This window comes from Procambarus clarkii, unplaced genomic scaffold (genome assembly GCF_040958095.1).
Source record: "Procambarus clarkii isolate CNS0578487 unplaced genomic scaffold, FALCON_Pclarkii_2.0 HiC_scaffold_326, whole genome shotgun sequence".
NCBI lineage: Eukaryota > Metazoa > Arthropoda > Malacostraca > Decapoda > Cambaridae > Procambarus > Procambarus clarkii.
In genome coordinates, this window is record NW_027189359.1 from 13,362 (window position 1) to 34,990 (window position 21,629).

The following is a 21,629-nucleotide window of genomic DNA, read 5'->3' on the forward strand; positions in this document are numbered from 1 at the left end:
TCGTGTTGGACAGCAAGTGTTCGCTGTCGTTGTGTTGGACAGTAACTGTTCGCTGTCGTTGTGTTGGACAGTAACTGTTCGCTGTCGTCGTGTTGGACAGCAAGTGTTCGCTGTCGTTGTGTTGGACAGTAACTGTTCGCTGTCGTCGTGTTGGACAGTAATTGTTCACTGGGATGTATCGTGCAAACAGAGAGGTCCCAGGACAGAGCCCCGAGGCACTCCACCCACAACACCCATTAGTGGTAGGACGGTGTTATGGGAGGTAAATTTAAACGGTCAATTTAAAGTGGTCTCTCCTAATCTACCAGAGGACCCAAAACAGAAAACGGGACAGTAAGTCACCTTCGCCAGCCGCTTCCATTTTCTAGTGCGACAATTTTTGGCCTTATGTAACGCCTACGATCGAAATGCGACGTTCTTTGTAGGAGGACAGGTTGGCCTACCCAATAAATGTGTAGGTGTATTACACATTATCTGACGTAACCTACAACCTTTCTCAAGGTAGTGTATACAATGTTGTGATTATACAGTGTTGTAGTTTGTATACAGTACCTCAGGAAGTCTCCCACAACAGTTAACTAACTCCCGGGTACCTACCTACCTCCACTCTTTCTTTACACCACTAAACACGACTACAGGAAGGATTGGACTACAGGAAGGATTAGGGTACAGGAAGGATTGGGCTACAGGAAGGATTGGGCTACAGGAAGGATGAGGGTACAGGAAGGATTGGGCTACAGGAAAGATTGGGCTACAGGAAGACTTGGGCTACAGGAAGGATTGGGCTACAGGAAGGATTGGGCTACAGGAAAGATTGGGCTACAGGAAGGACTGGGCTACAGGAAGGATTGGGCTATAGGAAGGATTGGGCTACAGGAAGGATTAGAATATAGGAAAGATTGGGCTACAGGAAGGATTGGGCTACAGGCAGGATTGGGCTACAGGAAAGATTGGGCTACAGGAAGGATTGAGCTACATCTCCAAATGTATATTTGCCAGATAATTTGGCACTAAAAACTAAACTCATATATTATTGTTTAGACTAAATCCGCTACTCATTACTTTCCTGAAGTTGTCGTATATACACTACAAAATCTGAGTGTAAATCACGACAATTAACACGTGATGAAAAATGTGACAGTGTCAGACCACGAAGGAAGAATTGAAACAGGAATTTCCTTAAGTACTTTCGTATTTAATAATACATCTTCAGAAGGGTGTTTAAATTCTTCCTTCGAGGTCTGACACTGTCACTACAGAACAGGAATGTATTTAAACGTTGCAACAATTAATAATGAGAACAATCATTATATGGATGGCGTAATAACAGGGGAGCATTAGCGCCTCTGGTGGTCAGATGCTTAACTGTATTAGAGGTTGACACTTTAGATATTATGGTGAAGTAAGGGTGAGTGGCGCGTCTGGGAGTCCCGCTTCTTAACGTGTGGCTCAGTTGTCGACCAGCCGCCGCCTGGCAAGGGTCACGTTGATTACCAGTGTGCAAAGAAATTTGTGTTGCAGATATCTTTATATAGAAAGGATTGTTCGGGGTATGTTTTATGTTGTTATTCCTTATTATTTTGTATATTTTATGTATTTAGACAAAATATAGAGGTGATTGTCAGGTGGCAGCCATAGGTGTACCCGCTAGTTAAGTCATTAGGGTGCTTGTGGTGGCCTTAATAGCCATGCCAGTAGCTAGCCATCAATCTTGAAGTTATCTTTAGATGATTTCGGGACTTAGCATCCCCGCGGCCCGGTCCTCGACCAGGCCTTCTTTTTGTTATACATCCCCGGGAAGCAGCCCGTAGCAGCTGTCTAACTCCCAGGTACTTATTTACTGATAGGTAAACAGGTTCATCAGGGTGAAAGAAAGTGGCCATTTATTTCAGCCTCCACCGGGGATCGAACCCGGAACCTTAGGATTACGAATCCGAAGCGCTGTCCACTCGGCTGTCAGGCCCCTTAAAACAACCCAAAGAGAAATCTTCGACATATTTTGATGAAAATCTGAATGAAACTAGAAATTTTGGCCACAGATTGTGTGAAGATGGTGGTGGGGGGGGGGTGGGGGGTGGATTAGGGGGGTGCAGGTTAGTACGATGAGCATGATTCAGAATGATGGAAGGAGAAGGGCTCGTATGATGAATTGACCTAAGGGCCACCATCTACAGTGGCCTCGGGGACAGGACGGCGGCGCCTTGTCAAAGGTCAGCCTTCCTACTCCCCCCCCCCTTATTTTATTGAGGATTTGTCTTGTGTATATTGTGAACAAGAGGAATGACTCGGCATTTACGACTTGAGTGGTTGAGCGGGTTCATGGGTTAATGACCCTATGGGGGGAACAACACATCTGTTTTCAGTGTTACATTGTGGCTTGTTGAGCTTGAAGCAGTTGTCCAGCCTGTATGTGTCATATATGACATTTTAGAGAAGTGGTCTGTATGAATGACCTCCAACTTTGTCAGTATTACAAAGGCCTCGGCTGTTATTTATTTATTTATATATCTACCATAAGTTACGTTGGGTTTCTGAGAGTACACAACATGATGTGTTTTCATTCTTGTAAAGCCACTAGTACGCATAGCGCTTCGGGCAGGGCCTTAATCTAACAGATAATATTAAGTAGGTAATTTCAAGGAAAATTTATAGGCTAATCTATCAAAATCTATAACAATTTAAACATTTATAGTGTTAGTCCTTCAAAGATTCGTGGTAGTGACAGTTGAACAAGTTCTGGCATGATTGTTGTTGCTGTCTTGAACTTTATACAATGCGGAAAATCATTGATATCTTTTTGAAGTGAGGTTTCCATATTAGGCCTACACAGTAGGCCAGATGGGACCACAACAGAGACTCGTACAGTTGAATATTCAATGTTGTTCGTTTAAGTCAAAGATTCGTTTAACTATTCTTAAGGATTGTTTTCATATTAACTGAGTCCCAGATGTTTAATGGCTGGTACATCATAACTCCTAGGTAATATTGGCTTAAATTTACCAGAGAGCCACCATTTGTCCATAGTGCCTTCTACGGCAACAGGAAGCCGGCGGCTTGTCAAAGGTTCCCCTACGGTTCCTGAGGAGTTTGTCTATCTGTATTTTGAGCGCGCAAACTGCTGCATTATGACATTAAAGGTAGTTTGATTATATGCACACGGTGTCTTGTAGCTAAGCTAAAGGTGAAATGTAATGTTTAGCAACAGCCTAGATTGTTTAGTGTTAACGACTAGGGCGATGGAGTGGTCATATCAGGATAGCAATTGTGCAGATAAATGGGGAAGATTATTGCATACGAGGAGTCACAATAACGGGGGCTGAAATATGTTGACCAAACCACACACTAGAAAGTGAAGGGACGACTAGATAATTGTTTATCTAATAGATGGAAGATGTTAATTGTTTGCATCTTGTTTACTCTGCGATGTAAAATGAATTCACCTGTAAATGGTCATTTTTAACAATGTAACCACTAGGCTTCTAACGTTGGTTTAGTGCTCAGAGACCATATACTGTACTTAAGAGGTTTTAAACATATTATTTATATAATTTAGGCCAATAGACAGCTAAATAAATTAATAATACACAGTACTTTTAACTAAGGTTAGCTAAAGGTTTGTTTTAGTGGAAGACCGTAATAAGGTAATGTGTTTCTATGTAACTTTAAAAGAACATTGATGCTTAACCATAGCCTCATGAGTCCAAGACAAAACTGTACCCCGTTAGGCTATTGCAGTCTTATCAGTCTTGCCTACTCGCTATTGTTGATACAATCTGTAATTAATCTCCATTGCAATTACACCTTTTCCAGTGATTGGTTCTATTGTTCTTGAAATTCAAAATTATATTTTCCTACTCGATTGTATTTGAAATAAACTGTTTATACTTACCCTGGTGCTACATAGCCTTGCTGGTTTGGTGCCTTCTTTTGATAATTACTTACTTATACTTGTTCTTAATATATGTAAAAAATATTTTTTTCAGGAGTGTGGCACGTGTGGACAAGTGTTGGATCAGAGGAGTCAAGGTAAAATGCTTATTTAACAACTAGTTCTGGGGAGGAGCGGGTGGAACTAGATGGACGTAGAAAACTTCACATTCTTGTTACACTAACACTGGTTTGTGCCTCGGAGAGGCTGCAGGATCCAGTAAGTTCAGTAGAACTTCGGTTTCAACTCCTTTTGACCATGTCGTAGCTCAGTCGATTACGGCAGCGTCTGGGATGCTCTCGGATGCAGGTTTGAATCCTCGTTCCGGCCCTTGTGGATTTGTACACTCTTGTTAACAGGCTGAGAGCTTTTCTTTCCCATAGATTTATTTATAGAAGAGTTAGCAATAAGTCGGCTGGGTTTATTAACGTATTGTTTTTAGGCCTCATTTAGATTATGCAGTTCAGTTTTGATCGCCATGCTAAACAATGGACATAATTCACTAGAACACGTCAGTTAGGATGACAAAGTTAATCCCGCAAGTTATAAAGCTTCCGTATGAAGAGATGTTGGAAAAACCTTAACGTGACATGATTGAAGTGTACAAGTGGATGAATGGGCATAACAAGGGAGTTATTGATAAGGCTTTAAATGAAGATAAGTTTAGATTTAGGAAATACCTGGGTAAATACTAGTTTGGTAACTGGGTTGTGGATTTGTGGAACAAATTACTGGATCATGTGCAGACGACGAGTCACAATAACGTGGCTGAAGTATGTTGACCAGACCACACACTAGAAGGTGAAAGGACGACGACGTTTCGGTCCGTCCTGGACCATTCTCCTGTCTATTGTGGATCATACTACTGAATCACTGGCTATCCATATTACTGTGATCATAATAGGCATAGGAATCTTTGATTGGTTGAAGCTTAGGTTAGACGTATATGAATGAGTGTGGGTGGATATAAATAGGTGGTGATACGTGCAGGCCAATAGCGCTATCTGCAGTTTCTTGTACTTACGTTCTACTAGTTACAATCAGAACGCGACTATCCAATTCAACTTACATCTGTATCCTAAATTGCTGCTAGGTGATCAAGGGCGTAACATTTAACACTTGAATGTTTAATACAAACTCAAATGATGTGGTAGCAAAGATTGTGGGTAAGGTAAAAGCTGGTGGCGAGGCAAGTTTTGGAGTAGTGAAGACTTAGAATATTGTTCAATGTGGGTGACAAAGACTTGCTGTGAAGAGTAGGTAAACGAATAAATGAGAGATAGGAGAATTATCTTAATATTAGACTTGGACTGGCTGGCCATATGCATTTATGTTCAATTAATGCATATGCATGGGGGGGGGGGGAGTTTTCCCCAAAAGGCATAAACTGCTAGGTCAGGTCATCCACAAACCCATATCCAATGACTTCAAGGTCATGGGATGCTTGACCTTCCCATGAAGTTGAGGATTGTTGGTGGGTTTGTGGATTTGGAATGAGGGAAGAGGCGGGCTGGATGAGGCAGTTTATGTCTTGGGAAATATTTGTAATCATTTTATTTAGAGATGAGTGAGCAGAAATGACACGCTATAGTAGTAATTTATAGTGAAGATGATAATGTATTTTCCAAATGAGAAAAAATTATGCGTGGCGAAAACTTAAGTTGAGATAAAAGTATGTTGTCAACAGCTCTACAATAAAAGATTTCGTTGTGGAAGAGATTCCCGCCCGAAAGGTCGGCCATCTTGGCGCGCAGTTTGAACGCTCCTGGCTGGACTTTCTTTCCACACCTCGCCGGGAGCTCATCTTTGAATTCAGCTGGCTTTTTTGAGCCAGTGTGTGCTCACTGCAGCTACCCAGGGGCTCACAGCATCGGGGGAGGCCGGAGCCTCCCTAATGGACGCCATTATTTGGAGCCAAATTCTGGCTCTATGCACGCATTCGCAGTTTGATATTATGACTTTTTATACCCAAAATATGCCAAGTGCTGAAAGCGGCAATGAGTCACATTTTGAACAAACTCCCCTGCAGTTTTCAAAATATCCCAAACATCCCAATTTCGAGGCCTGAGCAATATTTTGGAGCCAAATTCTGGCTCTCTGCACATATTCGCAGTTTGAAATTACGACTTTTTATACCCAACATATGCCATGTCTTGAAAGCGGCGTTTGGTCACATTTGTCCCAATCCCCCTGCAGTTTTCAAAATATCCCAAACATCTCAATATCGAGGCCTGAGCCATATTTTGGAGCCAAATTCTGGCTCTCTGCACGTATTCGCAGTTCGAAATTCCGACTTTTTATACCCAACATATGCCAAGTATTGAAAGCGGCAATGAGTCACATTTTGAACAATCACCCCTGCAGTTTTCAAAATATCCCAAATATCCCAATTTAGAGGCCTGAGCTATATTTTTGAGCCAAATTCTGGTTCTCTGCACGTATTCGCAGTTGAAAAGCGACTTTTTTTACCCAACATATGCGAAGTACTGAAAGCGGCGTTTGGTCACATTTTGCACAAACTCCCTTGCTGTTTTCAAAATATCCCAAACATCCCAGTATTGAGGCATGAGCCATATTTTGGAGCCAAATTCTGGCTCTCTGCACGTATTTGCAGTTTGATATTCCGACTTTTTATACCCAACATATGCCAAATACTGGACGCGGCAGTGAGTCACATTTTGGACAAACTCCCCTGCAGTTTACAAAATATCCCAAACATCCCAATTTCGAGGCCTGCCATATTGTCTAGCCAAATTTTGGCTCTATGCCCGTATTCACAGTTTGATATTACGACTTTTTATACCCAACATATGCCAAGTACTGAAAGTGGCAGTGAGACATTTTGAACAAACTCCCCTGCAGTTTTCAAAATATCCCAAAAATCCCAATTTCGAGGCCTGAGCAATATTTTGGAGCCAAATTCTGGCTCTCTGTACGTATTCGCAGTCTGAAATTACGAGTTTTTATACCCAGCATATGCCAAGTACTGAAAGCGGCGTTTGGTCACATTTGTCCCAAACCTCCCTCCAGTTTTCAAAATATCCCAAATATCTCAATTTCGAGGCCTGAGCCATATTTTGGAGCCAAATTCTGGCTCTCTGCAGTATTCGCAGTTTGATATTACGACTTTTTATACCCAACATATGCTAAGTACTGGACGCGGCAGTGAGTCACATTTTGCACAAACTCCCATGCAGTTTTCGACATATCCCAATTTCGAGGCCTGAGCCATATTTTGGAGCCAAATTCTGGCTATCTGCACGTATTCGCAGTTTGAAATTGCGACTTTTTTATACACAACATATGCCAAGTACTGAATGCGGCGTTTGGTCACATTTGTCCCAAACCTCCCTGCAGTTTTCAAAATATCCCTTATATCCCAATTTCGAGGCCTGAGCCATATTTTGGAGCCAAATTCTGGCTATCTGCACGTATCCGCAGTTTGATTCTACGACTTTTTATACCCAACACAGGCCAAGTAATGTATGCGGCAGTGAGTCACATTTTGCACAAACTCCCCTGCAGTTTTCGAAATATCCCAAATATCCCAATTTCGAGGCCTGAGCCATTTTTTGGAGCCAACATCTGGCTCTCTGCACGTATTCGCAGTTTGAAATTACGACTTTTTATACCCAACATATGCCAAGTACTGAAAGCGGCGTTTGGTCACATTTGTCCCAAACATCCCAATTTCGAGGCCTGAGCCATATTTTGGAGCCAAATTCTGGCTCTATGCACGTATTCGCAGTTTGATTCTACGACTTTTTATACCCAACATATGCATAGTCCTGAAAGCGGCAATGAGTCACATTTTGCACAAACTCCCCTGCAGTTTTCAAAATATCCCAAACACCCCAATTTCGAGGCCGGAGCCATATTTTGAAGTCAAATTCTGGTTCTCTGCACGTATTCGCAGTTTGATATTACGACTTTTTAGACCCAACATATGCCAAGTACTGAAAGCGGCGTTTGGTCACATTTGTCCCAAACCTTCCTGCAGTTTCCAAAATATCCCAAACATCCCAATATCGAAGCGTGAGCCATATTTTGGAGCCAAATTCTGGCTCTCTGCACGTTTTTGCAGTTTGAAATTACGACTTTTTATACCCAACATATGCCAAGTACTTAAAGCGGCAATGAGTCACATTTTGAACAAAACCCCCTGCAGTTTTCAAAATATCCCAAATATCCCAATTACGAGGCCTGAGCCATATTTTGGAGCCAAATTCTGGCTCTCTGCACGTATTCGCAGTTTTATTACGCCTTTTTACCCAACATATGCCAAGTACTGGACGCGGCAGTGAGTCACATTTTGCAAAACTCCCTGCAGTTTTCAAAATATCCCAAACATCCCAATTTCGAGGCCTGAGCCATATTTTGGAGCCAAATTCTGGCTCTATGCACGTATTCGCAGTTTGATATTACGACTTTTTATACCCAACATATGCCAAGTCCTGAAAGCGGCAGTGAGTCACATTTTGCACAAACTCCCCTGCAGTTTTCGAAATATCCCAATTTTAGCCTTAGGCATATTTTTTTTTAGCCAAATTCTGGCTCTCTGCACGTATTCGCAGTTTGAAATTCCGACTTTTTATACCCATATGCCAAGTACTTAAAGCGGTTTGGTCACATTTGTCCCAATCCCCCTGCAGTTTTCAAAATATCCCAAATCCCAGTTTCGAGGCTTGAGCCATATTTTGGAGCCAAATTCAGGCTCTCTGCACGTATTCGCAGTTCGAAATTCCGACTTTTTATACCCAACATATGCCAAGTACTGAAAGCAGTGAGACATTTTGCACAAACTCCCCTCCAGTTTTCAAAATATCCCAAAAATCCCAATTTCGAGGCCTGAGCAATATTTTGGAGCCAAATTCTGGCTCTCTGCACGTATTCGCTGTCTGAAATTACGAGTTTTTATACCCAGCATATGCCAAGTACTGAAAGCGGCGTTTGGTCACATTTGTCCCAAACCTCCCTCCAGTTTTCAAAATATCCCAAATATCCCAATTTCGAGGCCTGAGCCATATTTTGGAGCCAAATTCTGGCTCTCTGCAGGTATTCGCAGTTTGATATTACGACTTTTTATACCCAACATATGCTAAGTACTGGACGCGGCAGTGAGTCACATTTGCACAAACTCCCATGCAGTTTTCGAAATATCCCAATTTCGAGGCCTGAGCCATATTTTGGAGCCAAATTCTGGCTCTCTGCACGTATCGCAGTTTGATATTACGAATTTTTATACCCAACATAGCCAAGTAATGTATGCGGCAGTGAGTCACATTTGCACAAACTCCCTGCAGTTTTCGAAATATCCCAAAATCCCAATTTCGAGGCCTGAGCCATTTTGGAGCCAAATCTGGCTCTCTGCACGTATTCGCAGTTTGAAATTACGACTTTTTATACCCAACATATGCCAAGTACTGAAAGTGGCGTTTGGTCACATTTGTCCAAAGCTCCCTCAGTTTTCAAAATATCCCAAAATCCCAATTTCGAGGCCTGAGCCATATTTTGGAGCCAAATTCTGGCTCTATGCACGTATTCACAGTTTGATTCGACTTTTTATACCCAACATATGCAGTCCTGAAAGCGGCAATGAGTCACATTTTGCACAAACTCCCCTGCAGTTTTCAAAATATCCCAAACACCCAATTTCGAGGCCGGAGCCATATTTTGAAGTCAAATTCTGGCTCTGCACGTATTCGCAGTTTGATATTACGACTTTTTATACCCAACATATGCCAAGTCTGAAAGCGTTGTGTCACATTTGTCCCAAACCTCCTACAGTTTCCAAATATCCTAATTCGAAGCGTGAGCCATATTTTGGAGCCAAATTCTGGCTCTGCACGTATTTGCAGTTTGAATTACGACTTTTTATACCCAACATATGCCAAGTACTTAAAGCGGCAATGAGTCACATTTTGAACAAACCCCCTGCAGTTTTCAAAATATCCCAATATCCCAATTCGAAGCTGAGCCATATTTTGGAGCCAAATTCTGGCTCTCTGCACGTATTCGCAATTTGGTTACGACTTTTTATACCCAACATATGCCAAGTACTGAAAGCGGTGTTTGGTCATTTGTCCCAAACCTCCCTTCAGTTTTAAAATATCCCAAATCTCAATTTCGAGACCTGAGCTATATTTTGGAGCCAAATTCTGGCTCTATGCACGTATTCGCAGTTTGATATTACGACTTTTTAACCCAACATATGCCAAGTCTGAAAGCGACAGTGAGTCACATTTTGCACAAACTCCCCTGCAGTTTTCGAAATATCCCAATTTCGAGGCTTGAGCCATATTTTGGAGCCAAATTCTGGCTTCTGCACGTATTCGCAGTTTGAAATTGCGACTTTTTATACCCAACATATGCCAACTACTGAAAGCGGTGTGGTCGCATTTTCCCAAACCTCCCTGCAGTTTTCAAAATATCCCAATATCCCAATTTCGAGGCTGAGCATTTTTGGAGCCAAATTCTGGCTCTGCACGTATTCGCAGTTTGATATTACGACTTTTTTACCCAACATATGCAAAGTACTGAAGCAGTGAGTCACATTTTGCACAAACTCCCTGCAGTTTTCAAAATATCCCGAACATCCAAATTTCAGGCCTGAGCCATATTTTGACAAATTCTGGTCTCTGCACGTATTCGCAGTTTGAAATTACGACTTTTTACACCCAACATATGCCAATTCTGAAAGCGGCAGTGAGTCATTTGCCAAACTCCCTGCAGTTTTCGAAATATCCCTATACCAATTTCGAGACTGAGCATATTTTGGAGCCAAATTCTGGCTCTCTGCACGTATTCGCAGTTTGATATTACACTTTTTATACCCAACATATGCAATTACTGGCGCTGGTCACATTTTCCCAAACTCCCTGCAGTTTTCAAAATCCCAACATCCAATTTCAGGCCTGAGCCATATTTTGACAAATTCTGGCTCTCTGCACGTATTCGCAGTTTGAAATTACGACTTTTTTATACCCAACATATGTGTATTACTGAAAGCGGCGTTTGGTCACATTTGTCCCAAACCTCCTCCAGTTTTCAAAATATCCAAACATCCCAATCGAGGCCTGAGCCATATTTTGGAGCCAAATTCTGGCTCTCTGCACGTGTTCGCAGTTTGATATTACGACTTTTTACACCCAACATATGCCAATCCTGAAAGCGGCAGTGAGTCATATTTTGCACAAACTCCCCTGCAGTTTTCAAATATCCCAAAATCCAATTTCGAGGCCTAGCCATATTTTGGAGCCAAATTCTGGCTCTCTGCACGTATTCGCAGTTTGAAATTGCGAATTTTTATACCCAACATATTCCAATACTGAAAGCGGTTTGGTCACATTTGGCCCAAACCTCCTGCAGTTTTCAAAATATCCCAATTTTGAGGCCTGAGCCATATTTTGGAGCAAATTCTGGCTCTCTGCACGTGTTCGCAGTTTGAATTACACTTTTTATACCCAACTTATGCCAAGTACTGAAAGCGTCAGTGGTCACATTTGCCAAACTCCCTCAGTTTTCAAATATCCAAACATTTCGAGCCTGAGCCATATTTTGGAGCCAAATTCTGGCTCTATGCACGTGTTCGCAGTTTGATATTACGACTTTTATACCCAACATATGCCAAGTACTGAAAGCGGCGTGGTCACATTTTCCAAATCCCCTCAGTTTTCAAAATATCCCAAAAATCCCAATTCGAGGCCTAGCCATATTTTGGAGCCAAATTCTGGCTCTCTGCACGTATTCGCAGTTTGAATTGCGAATTTTTATACCCAACATATGCCAGTCTGAAAGCGGCGTTAGTCACATTTGCCAAACTTCCTGCAGTTTTCAAATATCCCAATCCCAATTTCGAGGCTTGAGCCATATTTTGGAGCCAAATTCTGGCTCTATGCACGTATTCGCAGTTTGATATTACACTTTTTATACCCAACTATGCCAAGTCTGAAAGCGTCAGTGAGTCACATTTTGCACAAACTCCACTGCAGTTTTCGAAATATCCTAATTTCGAAGCTGAGCCATATTTTGGAGCCAAATTCTGGCTCTCTGCACGTATTCGCAGTTTGAAATTATGACTGTTTATACCCAACATATGCGAAGTACTGAAAGCGGCGTTTGGTCACATTTGTCCCAAACCTCCCTGAAGTTTTCAAAATATCCCAAATATCCCAATTTCAAGGCCTGAGCCGTATTTTGGAGCCAAATTCAGGCTCTCTGCACGTATTCGCAGTTTGAAATTACGACTTTTTATACCCAACATATGCCAAGTACTGAAAGCGGCGTTTGGTCACATTTGTCCCAAATCTCCCTCCAGTTTTCAAAATATCCCAAACATCCCAATATCGAGGCCTGAGCCATATTTTGGAGCCAAATTCTGGCTCTCTACATGTATTCGCCGTTTGATATTACGACTTTTTATACCCAACATATGCCAAGTCCTGAAAGCGGCAATTAGTCACATTTTGCACAAACTCCCCTGCAGTTTTCGAAATATCCTAAATATCCCAATTTCGTGGCCTGAGCCATATTTTGGAGCCAAATTCTGGCTCTCTGCACGTATTCGCAGTTTTAAGTTACGACTTTTTACACCCAACATATGCCAAGTACTGAAAGCGGCGTTTGGTCACATTTGTCCCAAACCTCCCTCCAGTTTTCAAAATATCCCAAACATCCCAATTCGAGGCCTGAGCCATATTTTGGAGCCAAATTCTGGCTGTATGCACGTATTCGCAGTTTGATATTACGACTTTTTATACCCAACTTATGCCAAGTCCTGAAAGCGTCAGTGAGTCATATTTTGCACATACTCCCCTGCAGTTTTCGAAATATCCCAAATATCCTAATTTCGAGGCCTGAGCCATATTTTGGAGCCAAATTCAGGCTCTCTGCACGTATTCGCAGTTTGGTATTACGACTTTTTATACCCAACATATGCCAAGTACTGGACGCTGCAGTGAGTCACATTTTGCACAAATTCCCCTGAAGTTTTCAAAATATCCCAAATATCCCAATTTCGAGGCCTGAGCCATATTTTGGAGCCAAATTCTGGCTCTTTACACGTATTCGCAGTTTGAAATTACGACTTTTTATACCCAACATATGCCAAGTACTGAAAGCGGCAATGTGTCACATTTTGCACAAACTCCCCTTTAGTTTTCAAAATATCCCAAACATCCCAATTTCGAGGCCTGAGCCATATTTTGGAGCCAAATATATACATATATATATATATTAGTATATTTTGGTAGCAGTCTTTCTTGTAGACATATATTATTAAATATGACCGAAAATTTAAAATTAATTTTGGAGAATTGATTTTTGAATTACCACAAACAGTGAAAAGAAATGTACGAAAGATTGAGAAAATTCGTGTTAGAATTATTAATCATACATTTTCGGTCATATATAATAATATATATATATATATATATATACATATATATATATATATATATATGTATAATATATATATATATATATATATATATATATATATATATATATATAATATATATATATATATATATATATATATATATATATACATACACACTGTACATACACCTCTGGCTGGAAGAAGGGGGACCCATAGCCTTGGAGGAAACCACACATAACGCATTGGAGGGAATGTAGGTCCCCTCCAATACAATTTCTGTGTGCTTTTCTCCTACCACCCCTTCCTTTTATATATATATATGTATATATATATATATATATATATATATATGTATATATATATATATATATATATATATTATAATATATGTCGTACCTAGTAGCCAGAACTCACTTCTCAGCCTACTATGCAAGGCCTGATTTGCCTAATAAGCCTAGTTTTCATGAATTAGTGTTTTTTCGACAACCTAACCTACCTAACCTAACCTAACCTAACGTTTTCGGCTACCTAACCTAACCTAACCTATAAAGATAGGTTAGGTTAGGTTAGGTAGGGTTGGTTAGGTTCGGTCATATATCTACGTTAATTTTAACTCCAATAAAAAAAAATTGACCTCATACATAATGAAATGGGTAGCTTTATCATTTCATAAGAAAAAAATTAGAGAAAATATATTAATTCAGTAAAACTTGGCTTATTAGGCAAATCGGGCCTCGCATAGTAGGCTGAGAAGTGAGTTCTGGCTACTAGGTACGACATATATATATATATATATATATATATATATATATATATATATATATATATATATATATATATATATATATATATATGCGAACAAGCCTGAATGGTCCCCAGGACAATATGCAACTGAAAACTCACACCCCAGAAGTGACTCGAACCCATACTCCCAGAAGCAACGCAACTGGTATGTACAAGACGCCTTAATCGACTTGACCATCACGACCGGACATAATGAAGTGATGATGACCAGACCACACACTAGAAATTGAAGAGACGACGACGTTTCGGTCCGTCCTGGACCATTCTCAAGTCGATTGTGATGAGGACAGGTAGGGACAAGAATTAAATAGGCAAGAGAGAGCTGAGGAGGAAAGTCAGGTGTAGGGGATAGTAGTAATGAGAACTGCAGCAGGCCTATTGGCCCATACGAGGCAGCTCCTATTATAACCACCGAAGGAGATGGTAATAGGAATAAGAAGAGAATAGCAAGGGAGCGTAGAAGACAATGAACAGAAAAAGGGAGAAGAGAGAAAGAAAGGGAAAGAGAAAGAAAGAAATGGAAGGGGGAAAGCTTATGTTAAGTCACGTTTGTTAGAAAGATTTAGAGCATTTGGAGTATATAACTGTGAAAGGGAAGAGTCCCACAGCAACAAAGCCAGGACTCAAGTTCATGTTGGGTACATTGTTAATAAGAGCCGATTCTACAAGACGGCGTCTGTGTAGAGTAGAGGCAGGAAAGATTATTTTGGAGGAATGACCAATCAATGGGATGATTAGAATCCCTCACATGGCAGAAGAGGAGCATTGTTAGTGTCTGCAGACATAACACTTCTCTTGTGTTCTTTAAGTCTGTCATTCAGTGTACGGCCAGTTTCGCCAAAGTATTGGAGAGGACAAGATGAACAGGAAATAGCGTAGACACCAGCAGCATTAGAAGCAGGAGGAGCAGTGTGAACTAGATTGCCTACGAAGTGTGTTAGTTTGTCGAAAGGCGAGTTTAATGTCAAGAGGACGAAAGCTATTGGTAAAAGTTTTGAGTTCAGATATGAAGGGAAGACATAGTACAGTGCTACTAGTGTTGGAAGCAGGTTTAGGATGAAAGAAATTTCGTTTAGCTTGAGAGTGGCACAGTTGATGAAATGCAAAGGATAACCAAGGCGAGAGAGAATGATTTGTAGATAAAGGCAATTTCAGAATCAAGAAACTGAGGGGTCGCTGATGCGTAGAGCGCGGAGGAAGAGAGAGACGAGGACACTTTTCTTAACAGAAAGGAGGATGTAGGAAAAGAAGTGAATGTACATGCCACTATGCATGGGTTTACGGTAGACCGAGAAAGAGAACCCAGACACAGAGCTGTGAACATGAACATCAAGAAAAGGAAGGAGGGAATTAGATTCCCACTCAACTTTGAAATGGATAGAAGGAGCCAGATTGTTAAGAGAGGCGAGGAAAGGCTTGGAAAAGATTAAGGTCATGAGGCCATAAAGCAAAAAATGTCATCAACATAGCGAAGCCAGAGAGAGGGACGTAGTATCAATAGAAGGAAGAAGAAACAGTTTCGAAGTATTCCATGTAGAAATTAGCAAGAACAGGGGAGAGAGGGGAACCCATAGCGACACCGAAAGTTTGAGTGTAATATTTACCGTTGAAAAGATAAAGAGTTAGATTCAACACAGAGTCTAATGAGATCGGAGGAAAACGTCAGTGGGAAGTGGGAGAGGGAAGGAGACCCGTCTGAAGCCTTCTGTCTGAGGAAAGAGAGAAACGTCATCGAGCGGAACATTAGTGAACAGAGAGTCGACATCAAGACTAAGCATTTTACAAGAGGGTTGCAGGCGCAGTCTTTCTATGAAGTCCTGAGAGTGACGAAGGTGGGCAGGGGAAAAAGTGCCAAGGGTAGGTGTCAGGGTTTTAGCGAGCCAGGAGGCAAGAGGTAAGCTGATAGAGCCCCGTGAAGAAATGATAGGACGAAGAGGAAACACCAGGTTTATGAGTCTTAGGAAGACCATAGAAATAGGAAGAGAAGGGGCAGATGACACGGAAACGTTAATGAGATCAAAGTCAGGAGGGCAAAGACTAGAGAGCTGTCTTAGTTTGCGGTTTAAAGGAAGTTTTGAGGCGATCCAAAGGGTTAGAAGTCAGAGGAGCATAAGTGTGAGAGTCAGAGAGCAAGACATCTGCTTTTCGGAGGTAGTCCCTCACGGTCAAGGACAACCACCGAATTGCTTTTGTCTGAAGGAAGGATAAGAATAGAGTTGTTAGATTTCAGGGAGGCAAGGGCAAGCTGGAAGCGACCGAGGAAGGTGGTTATTTTTTAGAAAACAAGCTGTCAAGAACGGGGATAAGGGCCCCTCTAAAGGCAGACAGGTCCGAAAGAGTACTAGAGTTAGAATTGACAAACTTGTCAAAGGAACTAATGAGATCAATGCCACAGCGTGGGCCAGGGGAAGTAGCAAAAGGACAGACCAAGACCCAAGAAGTTCTTGCTGGTGCTTTAGAAAGAGAGTAGGACGAAAGGTTGGTAACACAGTCAGAGAGAGAGTATTTGGCCCAAGGACTGTTGGAGATCAGGCGTTGAAGTTTGTTGTGTAGTGTGGAGGGAGTGGTGGGAAGAGGAGACGTGAAAATTGTCAAATGCAATTGGAAAAATGATATTGCATAGATCACTGGGAAGAGAAGAGGACAGAAAGCGTTTGCTGTTGACGAACAGCAAGAAAGCCTCGTCACTTGCAAGGCGGTGGCATGAATAAGTTCTTGAAGAAGAAGGCGGGCATGTTCAGGGAAAGGAGATCCCGAAGTGTTTGAACTGGAGAAAGTGAGATAAAGAATGAGGGAGAACTTGCTCAGCAAGACAGTCTTTAAGAAACCTGAGCTGGTTCTTTCGACGCTTGGCGGCAAGAAGGGAAGATTCAAAGGCGCGAAAAGGCCGTTTGAAGGAAGGTAGAGCATCAAAGAAATTAAACAGAGTAAGACGCGTACGTGTGGTATCCATATGCAGGCGATGAGTCACAATAACGTGGCTGAAGAATGTTGACCAGACCACACACTAGAAATTGAGAGGACGACGACGTTTCGGTCCGTCCTGGACCATTCTCAAGTCGATTGTGATGGGGACAGGTAGGGACAAGAATTAAATAGGCAAGAGAGAGCTGAGGAGGAAAGTCAGGTGTAGGGGATAGTAGTAAAGCTAAATCTAACAACTCTATTCTTATCCTTCCTTCAGACAAAAGCAATTCGGTGGTTGTCCTTGACCGTGAGGACTACCTCCAAAAAGCAGATGTCTTGCTCTCTGACTCTCACACTTATGCTCCTCTGACTTCTAACCCTTTGGATCGCCTCAAAACTTCCTTTAACCGCAAACTAAGACAGCTCTCTAGTCTTTGCCCTCCTGACTTTGATCTCATTAAACGTTTCCGTGTCATCTGCCCTTCTCTTCCTTATTTCTATGGTCTTCCTAGACTCATAAACCTGGTGTTCCTCTTCGTCCTATCATTTCTTCACGGGGCTCTATCAGCTATCCTCTTGCCTCCTGGCTCGCTAAAACCCTGACACCTTACCTTGGCACTTTTTCCCCTGCCCACCTTCGTCACTCTCAGGACTTCATAGAAAGACTGCGCCTGCAACCCCTCTTGTAAAATGCTTAGTCTTGATGTCGACTCTCTGTTCACTAATGTTCCGCTCGATGACGTCTCTCTTTCCTCAGACAGAAGGCGTCAGAGGGTCTCCTTCCTCTCCCACTTCCCACTGACGTTTTTCCTCGATCTCATTAGACTCTGTGTTGAATCTAACTCTTTCTCTTTCAACGGTAAATATTACACTCAAACTTTCGGTGTCGCTATGGGTTCCCCTCTCTCCCCTGTTCTTGCTAATTTCTACATGGAATACTTCGAAACTGTTCTTCTTCCTTCTATTGATACTCGTCCCTCTCTCTGGCTTCGCTATGTTGATGACATTTTTGCTTTATGGCCTCATGACCTTAATCTTTTCCAGCCTTTCCTCGCCTCTCTTAACAATCTGGCTCCTTCTATCCATTTCTAAAGTTGAGTGGGAATCTAATTCCCTCCTTCCTTTTCTTGATGTTCATGTTCACAGCTCTGTGTCTGGGTTCTCTTTCTCTGTCTACCGTAAACCCATGCATAGTGGCATGTACATTCACTTCTTTTCCTACCATCCTCCTTCTTTAAGAAAAGTGTCCTCGTCTCTCTCTTCCTCCGCGCTCTACGCATCAGCGACCCTCAGTTTCTTGATTCTGAAATTGCCTTTATCTACAAATCATTCTCTCGCCTTGGGTTATCCTTTGCATTTCATCAACTGTGCCCACTCTCAAGCTGAACGAAATTTCTTTCATCCTAAACCTGCTTCCAACACTAGTAGCACTGTACTATGTCTTCCCTTCATATCTGAACTCAAAACTTTTACCAATAGCCTTTCGTCCTCTTGACATTAAACTCGCCTTTCGACAAACTAACACACTTCGTAGCAATCTAGTTCACACTGCTCCTCCTGCTTCTAATGCTGCTGGTGTCTACGCTATTCCTGTTCATCTTGTCCTCTCCAATACTTTGGCGAAACTGGCCGTACACTGAATGACAGACTTAAAGAACACAAGAGAAGTGTTATGTCTGCAGACACTAACAATGCTCTCTTCTGCCATGTGAGGGATTCTAATCATCCCATTGATTGGCCTTCCTCCAAAATAATCTTTCCTGCCTCTACTCTACACAGACGCCGTCTTGTAGAATCGGCTCTTATTAACAATGTACCCAACATGAACTTGAGTCCTGGCTTTGTTGCTGTGGACTCTTCCCTTTCACAGTATATACTCAAATGCTCTAATCTTTCTAACAAACGTGACTTAACATAAGCTTTCCCCTTCCATTTATTTCTTATTTCTCTTCCCTTTCTTTCTCTCTTCTCCCTTTTTCTGTTCATTGTCTTCTCCTACGCTCCCTTGCTATCCTCTTCTTTATTCCTATTACTATCTCCTTCGGTGTTTATAATAGGAGCTGCCTCGTAGTGGGCCAATAGGCCTGCTGCAGTTCTCATTACTACTATCCCCTATCACCTGACTTTCCTCCTCAGCTCTCTCTTGCCTATTTAATGCCTTGTCCATACCTGTCCTCATCACAATCGACTTGAGAATGGTCCAGGACGGACCGAAACGTCGTCGTCCTCTTCAATTTCTAGTGTGTGGTCTGGTCAACATTACTTCAGCCACGTTATTGTGACTCATCGCCTGCATATGGATACCACACGTACGCGTCTTACTCTGTTTAATTTCTTTGATGCTCTACCTTCCTTCAAACGGCCTTTTCGCGCCTTTGAATCTTCCCTTCTTGCCGCCAAGCGTCGAAAGAACCAGCTCAGGTTTCTTAAAGACTGTCTTGCTGAGCAAGTTCTCCCTCATTCTTTATCTCACTTTCTCCAGTTCAACACTTCGGGATCTCCTTTCCCTGAACATGCCCGCCTTCTTCTTCAAGAACTTATTCATGCCACCGCCTTGCAAGTTGACGGGGCTTTTCTTGCTGTTCGTCAACAGCAACGCTTTCTGTCCTCTTCTCTTCCCAGTGATCTATGCAATATCATTTTTCCAATTGCATTTGACAATTTTCACGTCTCCTCTTCCCACCACTCCTCCACACTACACAACAAACTTCAACGCCTGATCTCCAACAGTCCTTGGGCCAAATACTCTCTCTCTGACTGTGTTACCAACCTTTCGTCCTACTCTCTTTCTAAGCACCAGCAAGAACTTCTTGGTCTTGGTCTGTCTTTTGCTACTTCCCCTGGCCCCACGCTGTGGCATTGATCTCATTAGTTCCTTTGACAGGTTTGTCAATTCTAACTCTAGTACTCTTTCGGACCTGTCTGCCTTTAGAGGGGCCCTTATCCCCGTTCTTGACAGCTTGTTTCTAAAAATAACCACCTTCCTCGTCGCTTCCAGCTTGCCCTTGCCTCCCTGAAATCTAACAACTCAATTCTTATCCTTCCTTCAGACAAAAGCAATTCGGTGGTTGTCCTTGACCGTGAGGACTACCTCCGAAAAGCAGATGTCTTGCTCTCTGACTCTCACACTTATGCTCCTCTGACTTCTAACCCTTTGGATCGCCTCAAAACTTCCTTTAACCGCAAACTAAGACAACTCTCTAGTCTTTGCCCTCCTGACTTTGATCTCATTAAACGTTTCCGTGTCATCTGCCCTTCTCTTCCTTATTTCTATGGTCTTCCTAAGACTCATAAACCTGGTGTTCCTCTTCGTCCTATCATTTCTTCACGGGGCTCTGTCAGCTATCCTCTTGCCTCCTGGCTCGCTAAAACCCTGACACCTTACCTTGGCACTTTTTCCCCTGCCCACCTTCGTCACTCTCAGGACTTCATAGAAAGACTGCGCCTGCAACCCTCTTGTAAAATGCTTAGTCTTGATGTCGACTCTCTGTTCACTAATGTTCCGCTCGATGACGTTCTCTCTTTCCTCAGACAGAAGGCGTCAGAGGGTCTCCTTCCTCTCCCACTTCCCACTGACGTTTTCCTCGATCTCATTAGACTCTGTGTTGAATCTAACTCTTTCTCTTTCAACGGTAAATATTACACTCAAACTTTCGGTGCGCTATGGGTTCCCCTCTCTCCCCTGTTCTTGCTAATTTCTACATGGAATACTTCGAAACTGTTCTTCTTCCTTCTATTGATACTCGTCCCTCTCTCTGGCTGCGCTATGTTGATGACATTTTTGCTTTATGGCCTCATGACCTTAATCTTTTCCAGCCTTTCCTCGCCTCTCTTAACAATCTGGCTCCTTCTATCCATTTCAAAGTTGAGTGGGAATCTAATTCCCTCCTTCCTTTTCTTGATGTTCATGTTCACAGCTCTGTGTCTGGGTTCTCTTTCTCTGTCTACCGTAAACCCATGCATAGTGGCATGTACATTCACTTCTTTTCCTACCATCCTCTTTCTGTTAAGAAAAGTGTCCTCGTCTCTCTCTTCCTCCGCGCTCTACGCATCAGCGACCCTCAGTTTCGTGATTCTGAAATTGCCTTTATCTACAAATCATTCTCTCGCCTTGGTTATCCTTTGCATTTCATCAACTGTGCCCACTCTCAAGCTAAACGAAATTTCTTTCATCCTAAACCTGCTTCCAACACTAGTAGCACTGTACTATGTCTTCCCTTCATATCTGAACTCAAAACTTTTACCAATAGCTTTCGTCCTCTTGACATTAAACTCGCCTTTTCGACAAACTAACACACTTCGTAGCAATCTAGTTCACACTGCTCCTTCCTGCTTCTAATGCTGCTGGTGTCTACGCTATTTCCTGTTCATCTTGTCCTCTCCAATACTTTGGCGAAACTGGCCGTACACTGAATGACAGACTTAAAGAACACAAGAGAAGTGTTATGTCTGCAGACACTAACAATGCTCTCTTCTGCCATGTGAGGGGATTCTAATCATCCCATTGATTGGTCTTCCTCCAAAATAATCTTTCCTGCCTCTACTCTACACAGACGCCGTCTTGTAGAATCGGCTCTTATTAAACAATGTACCCAACATGAACTTGAGTCC

The 21,629-nt window shown here is 42.2% G+C and overlaps 1 long non-coding RNA gene across 1 annotated transcript in view; it reads left to right on the forward strand.

The window, feature by feature from the left end:
* Positions 1–1,436: 1,436 nt before the first annotated feature.
* LOC138361371 (uncharacterized) overlaps positions 1,437–21,629 on the forward strand; it is a 31,291-nt gene continuing 11,098 nt past the window's right edge. The window contains exons 1-2 of the long non-coding RNA XR_011226933.1: positions 1,437–1,550; positions 3,984–4,026. This is a non-coding gene — a long non-coding RNA (uncharacterized lncRNA). The remainder of the gene's footprint in view (positions 1,551–3,983; positions 4,027–21,629) is intronic.